The sequence below is a fragment of the Nicotiana tomentosiformis genome, chromosome 12 (genome assembly GCF_000390325.3).
Source record: "Nicotiana tomentosiformis chromosome 12, ASM39032v3, whole genome shotgun sequence".
NCBI classification, from domain to species: Eukaryota; Viridiplantae; Streptophyta; class Magnoliopsida; order Solanales; family Solanaceae; genus Nicotiana; species Nicotiana tomentosiformis.
This window is the reverse complement of record NC_090823.1, coordinates 40,576,041-40,593,838: the sequence shown is the minus strand read 5'-3', so window position 1 is coordinate 40,593,838 and position 17,798 is coordinate 40,576,041. Positions and strand designations below refer to the sequence as shown.

Sequence of the window (17,798 nt, the reverse complement as noted above, 5' to 3'; positions counted from 1 at the left end):
GAGGACTATTTTGTCAGTTTGGCCGCCTTCACCAGCTTTTGTGAATGGTGGCCAGTGAGGTTGCTCCCTCTTGAGCGGAAGTTTCAGTTGAAAGATCTTGAGAGGTATAACCCAGCAACGTTGAGACAGTTTAGAGAACAAAAAGGGTGGATGTGGTTTACCCAGAGCGTGGTGGATGCTAAGGAGTACCTTGTTCGGGAATTCTACGCCAATGTGGCGCATATCCAGAAAGGGACAAAAGTGACGAAAGTGAGAAACCTCAAGGTACGATTTGATCAGCAAACATTGAACACGTACCTGGGATTTGATGATTTCGAGCCCATAGAGTACTTATAGAAGTGTGCACTTGGGGATGCAGTTGGTCCTTGGTTGGCAGAGATTTTAGCAGCTCCTGGGCCACCGCCACCATGGATAATAACAGGGGTTTCTATTCACAGGAGTACTCTGAGCTTTGAAGCAAATGGGTGGCAGACCTTTGTATGCAGCAGACTGGATCCATGCCAGAATGAGACCTACCTCCCGATCCCTCGGGCAGTTCTAGTTGCGTCCATCATGGCCGTGCACCCTATCAATGTGGGTGTTGTGATGTCGGCCAACATCTCTGTGATCGCTCGGCAAGCTGACACATCCTACCCGTATCCCAACACTATTATAGAGTATCTCACGGATGCGAGGGTAGATCCGAGGGACTTTGATACAAAGGTGCGGCCTAAGAAAAAGGGTCAGCCGTCTATCAGCACATGCCAGTCTGATGAGACATCGGTGGTAGTTGCAGAGGCAGTTGATTTTCAATCCACTTCGGCCGAGCCTTCATCTAGTGCCGCAGCTATGCCTCCACCACCATCTTCAGTTCCTACTGTAGTTCATGCCACAGGTTTCACCTCGGCTTTGAAGCCGGTGCCCATGCCTACTGCTCTACTTTCTGTGCTGCGAGTCTCCCAGACATTGGTGAGCCTCAACAACTGGATGCAGACAGCCAGTGCAAAGTTGTCTGACTTATCCAGTACTGTTTCATCACAGTCTTCTGTTCAGGCACCTTAGGTTCCCCCTACTGTGGAAGAAACATTGAAGAAGTACCTGCAGAACCAGAACACCATCATGGCCACCTTGGTATAACATGGGTTAGTCATCGAAGAACTGGGCAAAGAAGTCAAGAAATGAGAAAATTGCCTCAAGAAATTGGCAAAGTGTGAGCCAAGAAATGAATGATGGAGTGCTTAAGGAAGGTGTAACCACTCAACTATATTGTATCTTACCCTAATCCAAAAGCCTTCATTACATCCCGAAAAAAGTCCTATCTGATCCCGAGTCGAGTGAGCTTACATTAGTGGAGATCTACATGAAGGGCAAGCATATGGTACTTAAAGTTGTACTTGCGACATTCTCTTTAGAGAGATGAGTGAAACTTTCATAAATCTTTGGATTGTGCGCTAAAATTCTTAAGTAAGCTAGGCAAATGGAGAGTAGAGGAGGAAGAGCGTGGGATCCATAAGGACCTACATGAGAGTGAGAGAGAGAGAGAGAGAGAGAGAGAGAGAGAGAGAGAGAGAGAGAGAGCGTCCTTGATGAGTAAAGTCAACTTTTGATGCTCAAGTGTCACATTAGAACTATATGTGCATAAATGTTTAACTTGTCGCCTTGTTGATAATACATAAGTAGTGTGGGTAATTGTTGGTCCCAACTGATGTGTGAATGACTCACCTTTGACTTGCTGAAATGACCCTTAACTTGTGGAGGTGGGAACTAAATTGTTTGCTTGAGGACAAGCAAAGACATAAGTTTGGGGGGACTTGATAAGTGGGGATTTTGACTACTTATTAGCGCCTTTTAGCTTGAGGACAAGCAAAGACATAAGTTTGGGGGACTTGAATTGAGTTCCCGAAACTAATAAAATGTGCAAAATTGCAGAAATGCTGAAAGTTGGACCCCCCGAGATAAAATCCGGCTCAAAGAGGAGTAGTCCAAGCACAAGGCAACAAAAGGTCACAAAAGCATACAATATGCGGTCCGCAGAAACAATTGCGGACCGCAGAATTCCACCTGTGGCCGTAAATAAAGAAGCTAAATTGAGCAGATATTTGTGTAAATTGCGGACCGCATATGAACTGTGCGGCCGCAAGAGCTGGGCTAGGACTCAAGTTCAGAGAGTGTGCAAATTTTCAAGTTTCGAGTCCCTGTAAATTGCGGACCGCACAAGAATTGCGGCCGCAGAAGAAGTGCCTTGTGGCCGCAGACATAAATATGCAGACCGCAGAAGACTGATTTGCGATCGCAGTCATAATCTGCAGACCGCAGAAATGTTGCCTCGCGGCCGCAATTCAGAATTATGCGGCCGCAGAATCCCAGCTCCTGCCAGATGAAGAAGTCTGCGGACCGTACATGGAATTATGCGGCCGCAGAACCGCATGAGGGGTATTTTTGTCCGAGATTTTCAGACTTGTATAGATAAAAGAGTTCCACAAAATTAGGTCAAGTTTTGATATCAATAATTACTATAGCCGTTTTTCTTTGCCTCTTTTGGAAGTTTACTATATTTTGGTGTATTTTACAATAGATTTTATTATTTTAAGCTTACATTATGAGTTTAATTAGTCTTTCTTCTTCTTTTTCTTCAAACCCGAGCATGAGTAACTAGATTTTTACTAGGGTTGTGACCCAACCTTAGTGTGTAAACCTTATGGGTATCTAATTTAGTGCTTGTTTATGATTGAGTATTTTATTATTTAGCCTAGTTCATGCTCTGATTTATGGAATTAATGGTTGCAAATATTAGTTCATGCTTATTTGACTTAGTCTCTACTTGAGAAAGAGAGACTTCGTCTAGGAAAACTTGGCTAACAAGGAATTAGGTCAATCGAGAGATTGATTAACCCAATTAAAGGGTTCAACCTAGAGATAGTAATAACTCGACTTGAGCTTTTATCAATTATTTTGTGTGATACCCAATTGGTCTTGAGAAAGCCAAATTAGGCAAAACCACTCTCTGACCGAGATGTATTGAATGGGTAATTGAGAGTTGATAGCTATAATATACCCCGATCAACAAAATAAGCATTAAGGTCTTTATCCCATTAGGCAAATACCTAGGCAATGGTCACAGCCTTAGGCATTTTACCAATTTGAATAGCCTCAAAAATAACTATTCATAGTCTTCTTTCTTTATTCTGCAATCTTTAGTGTAAAATTAGAAATAGAAACAAAACCTTTTTGTGGAAGTGCAAATCAAGATAATTTAATCACGTGCATTAGAATATATACCCCTAACTCCCATCTTAGCTCCCTGTCGATTCGACCCCGACTCTTAGTTGGATTTTATTATTGCAAACGACTATTTCACACTTCTTTTGAGGTGTGCAATTGGATGCGATCAACGCCTGAATAGCTCAATCATCCGCAATCAGAGGGAGGTCCATCCGTTCCCTTTGAAACCTCGATACGAATTCCCTGAGCATTTCATTATCTCTTTGCTTTACCTTGAAAATGTCTGATTTTCTGGTCTCGACCTTGATGGCACCGACATGCGCTTTCACACAGGCATCTGCAAGCATGGCAAAAGAATCAATAGAATTTGGGGGTAAGTTGTGGTAACATATCATTGCTACTTTGGACGGGGTTTCCCCGAACCTTTTTAGCAAAACCGACTCGATTTCGTCATCTTCTAAGTCGTTTCCTTTGACGGCACACGTGTAGGAGGTCACGTGTTCATTTGGATTTATGGTTCCATTATACTTCAGAATTTCGCGCATGCGAAACTTCTTCGGGATTGGCTTCGGTGCCGCACTCGGAGGGAAAGGCTTGTGGACAAATTTCTTGGAATCCAGGCCTTTCAATATCGGGGGCGCTCCTGGGATTTGATCAACTCTGGAGTTATAGGTCTCCACTTTTTTGTCGTTGGCCTCAATTTTCTTCTCCCCCGACTCCACCTACTTCGTCAGTTCCTCAAGCATTTTTATTATTTCGGGGTTGGTCCCGAGCTCAGCTTCACCCGGCCTTTCTGTGGCTTGCTCACTTCTTCGGGTGTTTTCCCGTAATGATTCGGACTCAACTCTACTGGGGGCACGATTTTGATTTTGCAGCTGTGCTATCGTCGCCTGTTGGGACTGTAATATTTCGAAGATCACCCGCATATTGATTCTGTCGCCTTCACCTTCGGGCGTACCTCGAGTCGTAGGTCGAGCTCCTCCACGAACGTTGTTCTCAAGGTCGGTCGGCAGGTTGGCATCGACGGCCACATGCGAGTTGGCGTCAACTGGGTCTACAACCGGAACTCCGTTGGGATTAGTAGGGGGCACCTCGTTGCTAGGCACTATATTGTTGTTTTCGCCATGATGGCCAGATTCAACGTCAACGTTCAAGTGAGCAGACTAAGAGTACATTTTTAGGTTGACCTGAAATTAAAATCTCAAAGAACAAGTGTAAAACAGAGTGTGTTATGGAAATTTATATCAAATTACCACTATTATCCTTAGCCCCACGGTGGGCGCCAAACTGTTTACCCTTAAAAATTGATAACAATTAAATTTATATGCGATTTTAAGGATATGTGGACTAATTCAATACAAGTGATTAATAACGTTAGATGAGCGAATTAAAGATAGAATAAACAGCCAAACCAGTAGTAGCATTGAGTCCGGGCTCAGTTATGAGCTTAATAATTGGCCTGCCTTCGGTTCAGAACCAAGCACTTATGATGAACTATGAGCAAAATTAAGGACTTTGAGTCACTTTTAGGAGCAAAGAAAAAATATATATATATATATATATATATATATATTGCCCTTATATGCGTGTTATAGTGTGTCTGTTGAATAATCAGCTTTCTCTATATATAGTAGGGGAGTTTTACCCTAAGTACAGTTCTAAGAAAGGTAAAAAAATTTCTTTTCGCTAATCACTGATCTGCTACCGATATGGGTCGAGATTCACGCTGTGATATCCGGTTGGGCACGGATATCAAGTCTCTTTGTTAATCATGCGCGGTCATTTGGTAATGCTTTCCGAGGTCTTGGAACTCGAACCGGATCCGGGGGGCGTGGTCTCGATGACTCTGAGGGCAGGTGTTTTGTTCGGGCCTTGATACGAGATGATCCTGGCTTCGATTCTGATTCCTTATAGTTACGTCATTGCTTCGTTTGCCCCACTGAGAAATTGAGGTGCTTATTAGCCTCTGTTTTACCGTATACACTACCTTAATTACATAAAAGTAAGTACTTCTAGAGTTAATTAGTTTGGTCTTTTTATGTGGTACTTCCTCCGTTTTATTTTACATTAATTGTGTGAATGTGTTTGTATGAGCATGGAGTTTAAGGAGTTTAAGGGGAAAAAAAAGAAACTCAGTAAAATGAGTAAATTAACAAAGAGAAGCAACAAAATTATGGAGGGCAAGAGAAAAATAAAGAATAGAAGCAAATAAGCCAAACGAAAGATACAAATTATGAAACATAGAGTAGTGACAAGAGGGGGCAAGGACACGAAGCGGTCTTCAGTCTTCTTGATGCAAGGAAGAGGCATTGCCTTTATTGAAAAGAAAGAAAACTACGGTATGTGAAGTTACATGTCTAGACACTATACAACTTGGTGCAACTAACGATGACAATAATGAGAAATTACAGAGCAGCCAGAGCAACCATGACTTCGGCAATCTCCATTATTGTTACAGCGCATTCGATAGCATGCTGGTGGGCGCAGCTTGCTTGTCACTAGTTCTATTAATGTTGCCGCTTCTTCTGCAAGTACCTCTTCTTCCATGGCTTCTGCTAATTTTATTCTTCGGCACGATGCAACTGCAATAGAGTTTTCATTAACCATCAATTTTACACTCGTAAATTAATATATCTATGGTAAGGACATTAAGAAACATTTATACACATATAGATTAGTTAATTGGTATCACACAATCTACTAAGAACTTATTGAAAACAAACCGAGAGAGAACTAACCAATGGCAAACAAGAGGAGGAGGAGAGTAAAAAGAGCAAGAGGAGTTGACCACTTGGATGCCATGTTTCTAGTCTGTGTAAATGCGCTTAGAGGTCCTCCTCCGGACTTTATAGTATAATAGTTTGTGTATAAGTTGGATCAAAGTTGTGTTTTTTTTGGGGGGGAGAGGGGGACGGGGGGCGCAATATTATATTGGGAGTTGTATATGTTGTCAAGATTATGTGGCAGTATATAGGCCTACCCACTATAAAAGTCCGAGTGGATGAATAAATTAAGAAATATGACTCATGGCATGGCAGCTAAGTCCACTTGCAAGCGGTATAGATGATTCTAAGAAAGGGAATTCTAATAAGCCGCCATGAGAGAGAAACAGCACCAAAAGTGCTATTTATGATATACGAAATGTTGTGGGAGTAATTTTGGATAATTGAGAGGGTATTCGGAGGAACAGGTTATGTCGGATCATTGTATTTGTCCCTATCATTTTTGAATGGCGATTGGCGATTATATTGTAACATTCAAAAAAATGGAAATGTTGCTAGCATATGTAATCGAAACCGTACAACATTATTGCATTGAGACGGCCTAATAATTAATTAATAGGAAGATAATCGGAAATAATGATGCACATAATTAGGTAATCGGAAATAATGACGTACACATGAAGAAACCATGTTAATTTCTGGTGGAAGCTCCCTAAGGTTATAAATGTTAGTCCTGCCAATATTGCTGTATTTGTAAATAATAATTCTGCAAAATATAAGTTATCGTAATGAAACAGTAATTAATTTGAGCTCACTGAATTCACAGTGTTTCCTTAAGGAATTTAATCCCCTCCTAGTACCCAAGGTAATGGATTATTTCCTCCTAGGATAGAACGAATCACATACTGGTGTAGCGGTACTTCAAACCCCAGTATTTCAGCGAACACAAAGTTCGATAGCAAATTACACTTACAGTTGCTTTGTTTGAAGTTAAAACAATGCAGAACGAAGGAGTAGAAACTCAGAAAATCGTATGGAAATACTGAGAGGAAGGAGTGCAATGTATAGCCAAATCTGTTGAGCGATTTCAGTTTTGTGTCTTGTGTATTGTGTGTGTCTTTCTTCAACAGCTGCTGCACATATATATAGCAGCCAGTGTTGAAGAAGAACAGTCATCCACCCTCCATGGTGGAGCATGCACTAGCTTGTTTGTGGAGCAAGCACATTCATGGTGGAAAGAGCAATAGGCGGCTGCTATTGCAGCTGGTGGAAAAATATCCGTTACAAATGCGGATAATCTTACGTTAATATTTACTATTAACAAATAAATCTGGTCCAAAAAGTTAATCAATCAATCGATCATTTGGCCGAAGCCGAGCCGAGCGAGCGACGACGACGACGGCGCGAGGCTTGCTTTCTTCTTAACTCTTTAAGAACTACAAGAAGAGCAAATATATATATACCCACCAAAAATCTTTTCCTCTTCCAATATGGGACAATGTCTCATTGTTAAGAGGGGAAAACTTAAAATTTTACTCAAAAATTTTATTTTCCCTCCATTTCCCATTCACTCTCATTTTCCCTCCATTTTAAGAACAATCGTCCACCCTCCATGGTGGAGCATGCACTAGCTTGTTTGTGGAGCAAGGTGGGAAGAGCAGTAGGCGGCTGCTATTGCAGCTGGTGGTCAATATACGGATTGGAAAATATCCGTTACAAATGCGGATAATCTTACGTTAATATTTACTATTAACAAATAAATTTGGTCCAAAAAATCAATCAATCAATCATTTGACCGAAGCCGAAGCCGTAGCCGAAGCCGAGCCGAGCGAGCGACGACGACGACGGTGCGAGGCTTGCTTTCTTCTTAACTCTTTAAGAGCTACAAAAAGAGCAAATATATATATATACCCACCAAAAATCTTTTCCTCTTCCAATATGGGACAATGTCTCGTTGTCAAGAGGGGGAAACTTAAAATTTTACTCAAAAATTTAATTTTTCCTCCATTTTCCATTCACCCTCCATTTCCCATTCACCCTCATTTTAATACTATTTCATCTTAAAAACAAAACCTCAACAATAAATGACTGTTTTAAGGCATATGAGCACATTTATAGCTAGATTTCAAAAAATATGATGTATCAAAGAATATAATGGTTTCCAAATGTAGAAATGATTTATGTTATGAATTTCATCTGTTTTGGCACTGAAATGACTGATGAAACGATTTTTATAAAATAATTATGATTACATCACTATTCATGTTCTTCTAAATTAGTCTCTCCCAACCTTTTGAAGCGAATCGATGAGTCTTAGTTACTAAGTACATATGTACTCTATCTCTCTTTTCTTTGTTATTTCTTTTTTCTATAGACATAGCCACATAGGTAGTCCAACGAGACGAGTTAGCTAAGCTCCCTGCTCTCAATATTATTCTTGGTGAGTCCCACTTAACATTCAGTGGTAGCCTAGCTAGACAAAAAAACTGATTTTTCTTACGTTATAACATCACCTCCTGTGAGTAACCTCCTGTGAGTAAAATAAATGACAAAGATTCGATAGAGGGGAACATCTCCGATTTCGTCATTTGGATGGGCACCGCCGGCATAATCTAGGGCTCCTGTATTGGTCCACACAACGCGAACAAATCAGGTCTTCCCAATTTGACTGCAGTAGGATTGGATGTTGATCGCCCTTTATCTCCGTTCATACTTTCTCCAAGACTGACTTTATCATGTTGATTAAGGAACAAAACCCAGCTTAATGGTATATTAGCCAAGCTAATAATAATAATAAGAGAGAGACAAGCTAATATGATAAACTAAAAGGGAGGCTAGTGTGTTGGAGCGAACCTTGAGGGGAGTGATCTCTAAATTAACCCTATTCCTCTGCATTGTCGGGTTGCATTTTGAGCAGTTTAATTAAATATGTTACTCCCTCTATTTTACTTTATGTGATTGTACTTACTATTTGGTGATCCAAATAAGATTTTCTTTCACCATATTTTATATAAATATTTTTTAAATATTTTAAATTGCTAACTATTGTAACTTATAAATTTTTTTACATAGTTTTTAAATATATAAATTTTATTTAGAAAAATTTAAAAATTTAATGTCTAAATTCACACAAAAAATTAATCAACTTGACGCTCGTACTCTGAACACTATTAAAAATAGGATAATTTTTGAGTGAAAAAACGATCGAACGTGGTCAATTTTAAAGGATTACCAACCTCAAGTAGATCATTGCAGTTTTACGAGGTGACTAAATATAATTCGCGTTGATCAATCAAGAGGATTGTCGTCACTCCTTAAGATTATTTATTGTAAAATCGATTAAATCAGGTGGGTTGAAAAAAAGCCGATCGATATTGAAAACCGACCGACTTTCTCAGTCTATTTTCTGACACTGGACCAAAAACAGTTTTAAAAACCGACCGAGTCGGTCGATTTTTCAAATTACGCAATTATAAGATGCACCTATCGTGATTCAAATCGAGGTTTGTATCATTTAAAAATGAGGTCGATAATTTATTTTTTTAATAAAGTAAATCAACTCTAGTCTACACCATTTAATATAATTTTTGATTTATTCAGTCGATTTATTAAAAATAATTTTTGGTATAAATTACTGATAGACTCTGTCAGAAAAATAATTTCTTGGAATTTAGCATTAAATAAAATCGACGAAATTCGATTAATTTCTTAAAAAAAAGTTGAAAAAGATAATTTGGTAATTTCATGCGACTCAATCCGTTTTTGGGTCAATATATATGATGAGGTCGAAAAAAAAACTACATATTTTAGCAGTGGGACTACGTCATATAAAATGGAGCGGAAGGAGTATTCATCTGTTATAAAGGCTCAGTTCATGTTTATAGTATGAGTATTCGTTATAAGTTTTCATTATTGAAATACTATTCTCATGTATGATGAGGCTAATGAGGCAAAGCTTATGATCTTATTTGTTTACCCGAAAAATGGATAGAGTTGAATTTGTACGTAGTTCTAAGGGTATGTGGTATAACTCGACACAAATCGTAAGAGTAAATAAGAATATCAAATATTGACTGTAAGGATGAAAAATAAGCAAGGTTGAAAAGAGGATGATTTATAGATTAAGCAAGATGAATCAATCTTATGAAACTAAAAAAGGATAATTCTTCAATTTGGGAGTGTATGATATGTGAGTTACAATGTATACCAAAACTTGGTCCTTTACAGAAATATAGCCATCCCTCTTATAGTGGAAGGATCCTACTTTAGATATAATTAAAAATACATAGTGGGAAACCCATGATAAGTCAGCTTTTCCTTAATTCCCGCTGAGGTTCTTTCCCTTAGTGCGGTTATAACGGCTCTTGTCTACGAGCTCGATCTTGATCGGACTCGGTATTGGTCGGTATTGGTCGGTATCCAGTTTTAGAGCTCGATGTGGGTTTGAGCTCGATGTTGACTCGGGGCCCAGTATTAGGCCGGTATTGGTTGGCCTTTGGCCCTTAAGCTCGATTCCACCGCTTCTCATCATAGTTCAATTTGGACGCGAGCTCGATAATGACTTCGAGCTCGGTATTTGACCTGTCCCTGAAACTTGAAGCTCGTTTGTGCCTTCTTCGGATCTCATCTCGATATTATGAAGACTTTTTTCGGTCCATTATGTTCCCATCTCGATCATTCGTACGAACGCCGAAATCAATTTCTACCGTATACAGATAGTCCCACCGTTTCTCGGGAAGGATGTGACGAGAAACAATATGATTTCACAACGGCTCGATTGGATGTGCACTAACATTTGCATTGAGTCCGACCATGACGTACGTGATAGCTATCCCGTCGGTTCAGTTTACTAAGGCATTTAATGTATGTCAGACTGTGGTTGGCCACTGCTAATATTGAACTGACATCGCTCAATCTATAAATAACCCCTCCTTTTACCATTTATCACTTTCACGTATTCAATCTTCAATCTCAAAATTTTCCAAGTTCTTTCTCGCTTCTTCTGAGTTCATCTGTAAATCTGTGATTTTTCTGCAAATATCTTTCTTCTGTGATTTTTACTGAAAAATCTTTCTTCAAAACACCACATCTTTGTCATCTCCATCTATTTTCCATTTCTAAATCAAAAATGGCGAAAACATCTAAAATTATTCCTCAAAAAGAAAAACTTCTTCTTCATAGCCTACCATCGACAAAACACCGGTGGAGCCACGACCTGAAGAGTATGTTCCCGGGGTGTGTGTTCTTACCTCCGATTTTAAGGTCGATAAAGGCTCGTCGGTTCCCGGTCGATACGAGTCAATATCGAGGTATATGTGCTCGATAACCGAGGGGCATATCGAGCAGCTGAGAAAAGACTGTAACTGGGAGAAAATAGAAGTGATAATCCCGGCTCCCGAAGAAGATATCACCACTTATGTGAAAGGGTTTTTAAGTGTGTATACTTACCCTTTTACATTGGGCCCCCTCGACCCTATCATCAACGATTTTTGGCGCCAATACCGGGTAACCCTAGGCCAAATCCATCCTTTATTTTGGCTGATCGTTATTCTGATCCGTTTCTTCGTGAACAAGATCGAGGGGATGCCTTTTACCCTCGACCACCTCATTCGATTGTACATCCCCCGCCTCTTTCGAGGCGGGTTAATAAAACTTCAGCGCCGGGCCACCAAGGTTCTGTTCTCGAGTATAGACGAGGACAAGGATTGAGGTTGGATGGGTAGGTTTGTTCGAGTGAAGCCTTCAGACCTAATACCGGCCGAGAAAATGCCATTTCCCGAGGAGTGGAACATGAAGCATAAGTGTAACTCTGTCGTTATCTACTATTGTTTTGTTCCTTCGTCTCTTTCTTACTGATACCTCCCTTTGTGATGCAGCAGTTCCTTAGATGCCCGGTGCAGTTCCTGACCTTAAGAACTGGGTACGGGGACTGATTTCGACCTCTACATACGCCGAGCGCTCATTGCGTGATTTGTCAAAAGGCCGATGGGAGGCCAAAAATCACGGTAAGCCTTTTTTCTCGTATCTTTGACAATTCGAATGAAGCATTTTTCGTATATTTAATCAATTTTCTTGTGTGTAGGCCTGAGAAAAGATGCGGTTTTGAGGACCCCGTCCGATGAGGAAGAGGGCCCCCGTCCAACAAGGAAGAGGCTTCGGCCTTTGTTCCAAAACCGGTGAAGGATAATAAGAGAAAAATGGCCTCTACTTGCGAAGATCCAAAACCGAAGACGAGGACAGCTCATAAGCCGAGGAAGGATATCATCCTTTTGACCGAAGAATCAGTTCCGCGTCTAAGGGATGACGATGAGGAAGAAGAAGATGACGGGTCTGTACTGGTGGCCCGAGTGAAGAAAACCATTGATGCCTCAAATGCAGCTAGATTGATGGTGGTTCGTGCGTCTCCGCCTCGAACTGAGGTGGTATTGGAGAAGGATTCGGGAAAAGTCCCCGAGTTAATGGAGGTCGAGGATGCCTCCCACCGAAGTCGACAACCGGTGGGTATATCTGAAAGGACCGATCCCGAGGCTCTCCGAACCGAGAAGAACGCCCCAAGCGAGTCGCTTGGGGAAATAGTAATTGGAGACTCGCCCACTCTCCATGTTGTCTCTGAAGGGGTGATTCGGGAAGCCCAAGCTTGGGGGGCCCTAGAGATAAACCGGTCTCATGAAGGGGAGGACCTCTTCTATGATTTTGTTTACTTTTGCCGAGGATGTTGCTGGCCCTACTGATGTGTCGGGCCTTTTCTGTGAAGTGTAACAAGCTCTAAATCGGGTAATACCTAATTCCCTTTGTTGATATCACTTTTATGTTTGCTATTCTTTTCTAACTTCTTTTCTTCTTTCTTCGTAGACCGAAGCGGTTCATCGAGAAGCATGTTCTCGGTCTCGAGCTGAGCTGCATCAGTTCGAGGCCGACCTCCGACGGGTCACGGAGGAGAGGGACTCCCTTAGACTCCTTTCCGGGAAAAGGGAAGAAGAAATCAAGGGCCTTCGAGCTGAGTTGGCCAAGGCTCATCAAGACCTGACTGACCTGACTGAGTAGGTAATGTTAATCTTGAAAATGCATGGGCTTGATTTAGGATCGAAGGGTAATATTTCGATCTCACAGCTGCAGCAGAAGCTCGAGACAATCGGGCAGCTTCGCGAGGAGGTTGATATAATAAGGGCGGAGACCATGGGATGGAAAGATGGCATGGACCGCCTTGTTGCAGAAAAGGAAACTATTCGGGCCCAATTATTATCGGCCGAAAGTCAACTTCGAGGTCTAAAGGAGAGGAGCTCAGTTCAAGCAAGGAAAATAGAGGAGCTCAAGGATCGGTTGGCCTCCGAACTTGCTAAGGCCAAATCTGACGCCGAAAAAGTAAAGGCTAATATGGATGCATTTGTGGCCGTCTATCGGGCCAATGCTGAAGCTGCTCAGGTACATGCAAGAGAGGCAGCCGAGACCGCTAACACTCGAGCACATTGGATTGCTGAACTTGCTAAATGCCGATCTCGGAGGGAGACCCTCGAAGAGATCCATGCTTGAGGTTTCGATCTCACCGAAGAAATAAAAAGGGCTAAAAAGCTCGAAGCTGATGCTAAAGCCTTGGCTTCCGATGATGATGATGATGGGAGCAAGAGTGGGTTCGAGAGCTAGGAGGAGACCGATGGAGAAGAGACCGCCCCTAGAGATAACCAAGAAACTTAGCCCTTAATTTCTATTTGGGTCTTTTGTGTGTAGGGTCCTGTTCGGACGTTGTAAACATTCTTGTATATATATATATATATATATATATATATATATATATATATAAAGATCTTTTCTTTTCTCGACTTGCCTCCATTTTATCTCTGCCTTGTGAAGATTTTGTTTCATTCATTCCTTATGCAAAGTTTTTCATAAGTTTGAGGCTTTAGGCAATTTGATCAAAGTCGAACCTTGTAGTCTTTATAACCGAGTGAGCGTTTGCTCGAACGTGAATAAACAATATCCCTTAGGCTTAATAATCGAGTGTATTTTCTCGGACTCGGGATTATATGGCCCATAGGCTTAATAGTCGAGTAAGTGATTCGAACTCAAAGTAAGGTAGCCCGTAGGCTTTATAGTCGATTGAGTGATTACTCGAACTCGAAGTAGAGCAGCCCGTAGGCTTTATAGTTAAGTGAGTGCTTTGCTCGAACTCGAAACAAGAGTAGCCCGTAGGCTTAGTAGTCGAGTGAGTGATTCGAACTCGAAGTAATGTAGCCTGTAGGCTTAATGGTCGAGTGAGTGCTTTGCTCGAACTCGAAGTGATGTGGCCCGTAGGATTATTAGTCTAGTGAGTGATTCGAACTCGAAGTAATGTAGCCCGTAGGCTTATTGGTCGAGTGAGTGATTGCTCGAACTCAAACTAAGAGTAGCCCGTAGGCTTAGTAGTCGAGTGAGTGCTTGCTCGAACTCGAAGTGGTGTAGCCCGTAGGCTTATTAGTCGAGTGATTGATTCAAACTCGAAGTAATGTAGCCCGTAGGCTTATTAGTCGAGTGATTGATTCAAACTCGAAGTAATGTAGCCCGTAGGCTTAGAGGTCGAGTGAGTGATTTCTCGAACTTGAAATAAGATTAGCCCTTAGGCTTAGTAGTCAAGTGAGTGATTGCTTGAACTCGAAATGAGATTAGCCCTTAGGCTTATTAGTCGAGTGAGTGATTACTCGAACTCGAAATGCTGTAGCCCGTAGGCTTAATAGTCGAGTGAGTGATTCGAACTCGAAGTAAGGTAGCCCGTAATCTTTATAGTCGAGTGAGTGATTGCTCGAACTCGAAGTAGAGTAGCCCGTAGGCTTATAGTCGAGTGAGTGCTTTGCTCGAACTCGAAATAAGAATAGCCCGTAGGCTTAGTAGTCGAGTGAGTGATTCGAACTCGAAGTAATGGAGTCTGTAGGCTTAATGGTCAAGTGAATACTTGCTCAAACTCGAAATGATGTGGCCCCTAGGCTTATTAGTCGAGTGAGTGATTCGAACTCGAAGAAATGTAGCCCGAAGGCTTAATGGTCGAGTGAGTGATTGCTCGAACTCGAAATAAGAGTAGCCTGCAGGCTTAGTAGTCGAGTGAGTGCTTGCTCGAACTCGAAGTGATGTAGCCCATAGGCTTATTAGTCGAGTGATTTATTCGAACTCGAAGTAATGTAGCCCGTAGGCTTAGTAGATAGTCCCCGACTGAGAATGGTTGCTCGAACTCGAGTCGGTGTAGCCCTTGGGCTTCGTAGATAGTCCCCGATTTATGGGGTAATAGTTGGCCCTTAAGCCTGTTTGCATAATAGATCATGAAATAGAGGATGGGTTGTGAGACACGAGATATGGGCAGAGAAGCTTCTTTTCATGTCATTATACATGTGTTTATATTTTGTACTAGGGATCGAGCAACCTACACGAGCATGGTTCGTTTTGACCATTTGGATCTTACAATTTTTCCTATCGGAACCTTGTTGTTATGAAGAAACTTTCTTGCATCGAACTTGATATATTTGAGGATAAGGTAATGCCCCCCTCCCCTCAGCATTCGAGGTTGATTGTAAAGAGGCCTCAGATACTGCTGAATTGTTCTAAGTTAGCACGATCAATGGTTGCCTCATTTAAAACCTTGCCTAAAAACCCATTTGGGATAAAATCGGTCTAAGAGAAAAAGAGTGCAACGCATGCTTTCAGACCTAAGGCTTCGTGTTGAATAATCCATCCTTGTTCCTGATCGAACTCCTGCAAGGGTTAGTTTCGAAATATAAATGAACATGGGAGGGTCGTACCTTAGCAGTAGTATCATTTTAGGTGCGATACATTCCAATTGCTCGGTAGTTGTTTGCCGTTTATAATATCGAGCTTGTAGGATTCTTTACCGACGTTTTCGAGTACCTGATATGGTCCTTCCTAGTTTGGACCCAGTTTTCCTTCATTTGGATTTCATGTGCTGAGGGTGACTTTCTTTAGCACTAAGTCCCTGATTATAAAATGGCGAAGATTGGTTCTTTGATTATAGTATCTTTCGATCCGCTGCTTTTGGGCGGCCAATTGGATGAGAGCGGCTTCTTGTTTTTCATCCAATAATTCGAGGCTAGTATTCATAGCTTCGTGATTTGACTCTTCTGTTGTATATCAAAACCTGACACTGGGTTCCCCGATTTTGACTGGAATCAAGGCTTCAGAACCATATATTAAGAAGAATGGGGTTGCCCCCGTACTGGATTTTGATGTTGTTCGATATGCCCAAAGAACTTCGGGTAGAATTTCTCTCCATTTTCCCTTAGCGTCGTTCACCCTTTTCTTTAGGTTTTGAATGATAGTCTTGTTCGTCGATTCGGCCTGTCCGATCCTACTAGGGTGGTACGGTGTTGATGATATCCTTTTTATTTTGTGGTCTTCGAGGAATTTTGTTACTTTGCTGCCGATAAATTGCTTCCCGTTGTCACACTATTTCGGCGGATATCTCAAATCGACATACGATATGATCCCAGATGAAGTCTATAACCTCTTTCTCTCTTGCTTTCTCGAACGCTTGTGCTTCAACCCATTTAGAGAAATAGTCAGTTATAAATAAAATGAACTTAGCTTTACCTGGGGCCGATGGCAGAGGGCCGACGATATCCATTCCCCATTTCATGAATGGCCATAGGGATAGGACTGAGTGAAGTTGCTCTCCGGGCTGATGGATCATCGGTGCAAACCTTTGACATTTATCACATTTTTGAACAAACTCCTTTGCATCTTTGTCCATATCGATCCAATAATATCCTGCTCTGATTATTTTTTGGACTAATGAATCGGCACCAGAATGATTTCCACAAGTACAATCGTGAATCTCACGTAGGATGTAGTCAGTGTCTCCTCGTCCTAAGCACACTGCCAATGGTCCATCGAATGTTCTTTGGTATAATGCCCCATCTACAGTCAATGTGAATCGAGCAGCTTTGGTTCGTAGGGCCCTCGAATTTTTAGGGTCCGATGGGAGCTTTCCGTTCTTCAATTATTCAATATACTTATTCCTCCAATCCCAGGTTAAGCTTGTAGAGTTTATCTCGGCATGACCTTCCTCGATCACGGATCTCGAGAGTTGAACGACAGTCCCCGAGCCGATCTCATCTTCCTCGATCGATGACCCCAAATTTGCAAGTGCATCGGCCTCACTGTTTTGTTCTCGAGGTACATGCTGTAAAGTCCATTCTTCGAAACGATGCAAAGTTACCTGTAGTTTGTCCAAATACCTTTGCATTCTATCCTCTCGAACTTCGAAGATTTTGTTTACTTGATTTACCACGAGTAAAGAGTCATACTTGGCTTCAATGATTTCTGCTCCCAAGCTTTTAGCTAGCTCGAGACCTGCAATCATGGCCTCATACTCGGCCTTGTTGTTAGTCAACCTAGTAGTTTTGATAGATTGCCTAATAGTGCTACCCGTGGGCATCTTCAAAACGATGCCTAGCCCGGACCCCTTCACGTTCGAAGTCCCATCTGTGAAAAGGGTCCATACCCCCGATGATGTACCCGATTTCAAAAAGAGTTCCTTTTCAACTTCGGGTACGAGGGTTGGCGTGAAATTGGCCACGAAGTCTGCTAAAATTTGAGACTTGATGGCCGTCCGGGGTTGATATTCGATATCGTACCCACTGAGTTCGACGGACCATTTGGATAATCGGCCTGATAGTTCGGGCTTGTACAAAATATTATGAAGTGGGTAAGTGGTTAGTACGCATATGAAGTGACATTGAATGTATGGTCTTAACTTTCTAGAGGTGCTTATCAGTGCAAGTGCCAATTTCTCTAAGTGTGGATATCTAGTTTCTGCTTCCCTTAAGGTTCGACTTACATAATAAACGGGAAATGGCATACCTTGCTCTTCTCGAACTAGGACATCACTTACCGCTA

The 17,798-nt window shown here is 41.6% G+C and overlaps 1 long non-coding RNA gene across 1 annotated transcript; it reads right to left on the bottom strand.

The window, feature by feature from the left end:
- Positions 1–5,410: 5,410 nt before the first annotated feature.
- LOC138903708 (uncharacterized) lies at positions 5,411–6,386 on the bottom strand. The gene is made up of 2 exons (XR_011413064.1): positions 5,940–6,386; positions 5,411–5,783 (listed from the first exon to the last, which is right to left on the bottom strand). It is a non-coding gene; the product is annotated as an uncharacterized lncRNA (long non-coding RNA).
- Between the last annotated feature and the right edge of the window lie 11,412 nt (positions 6,387–17,798).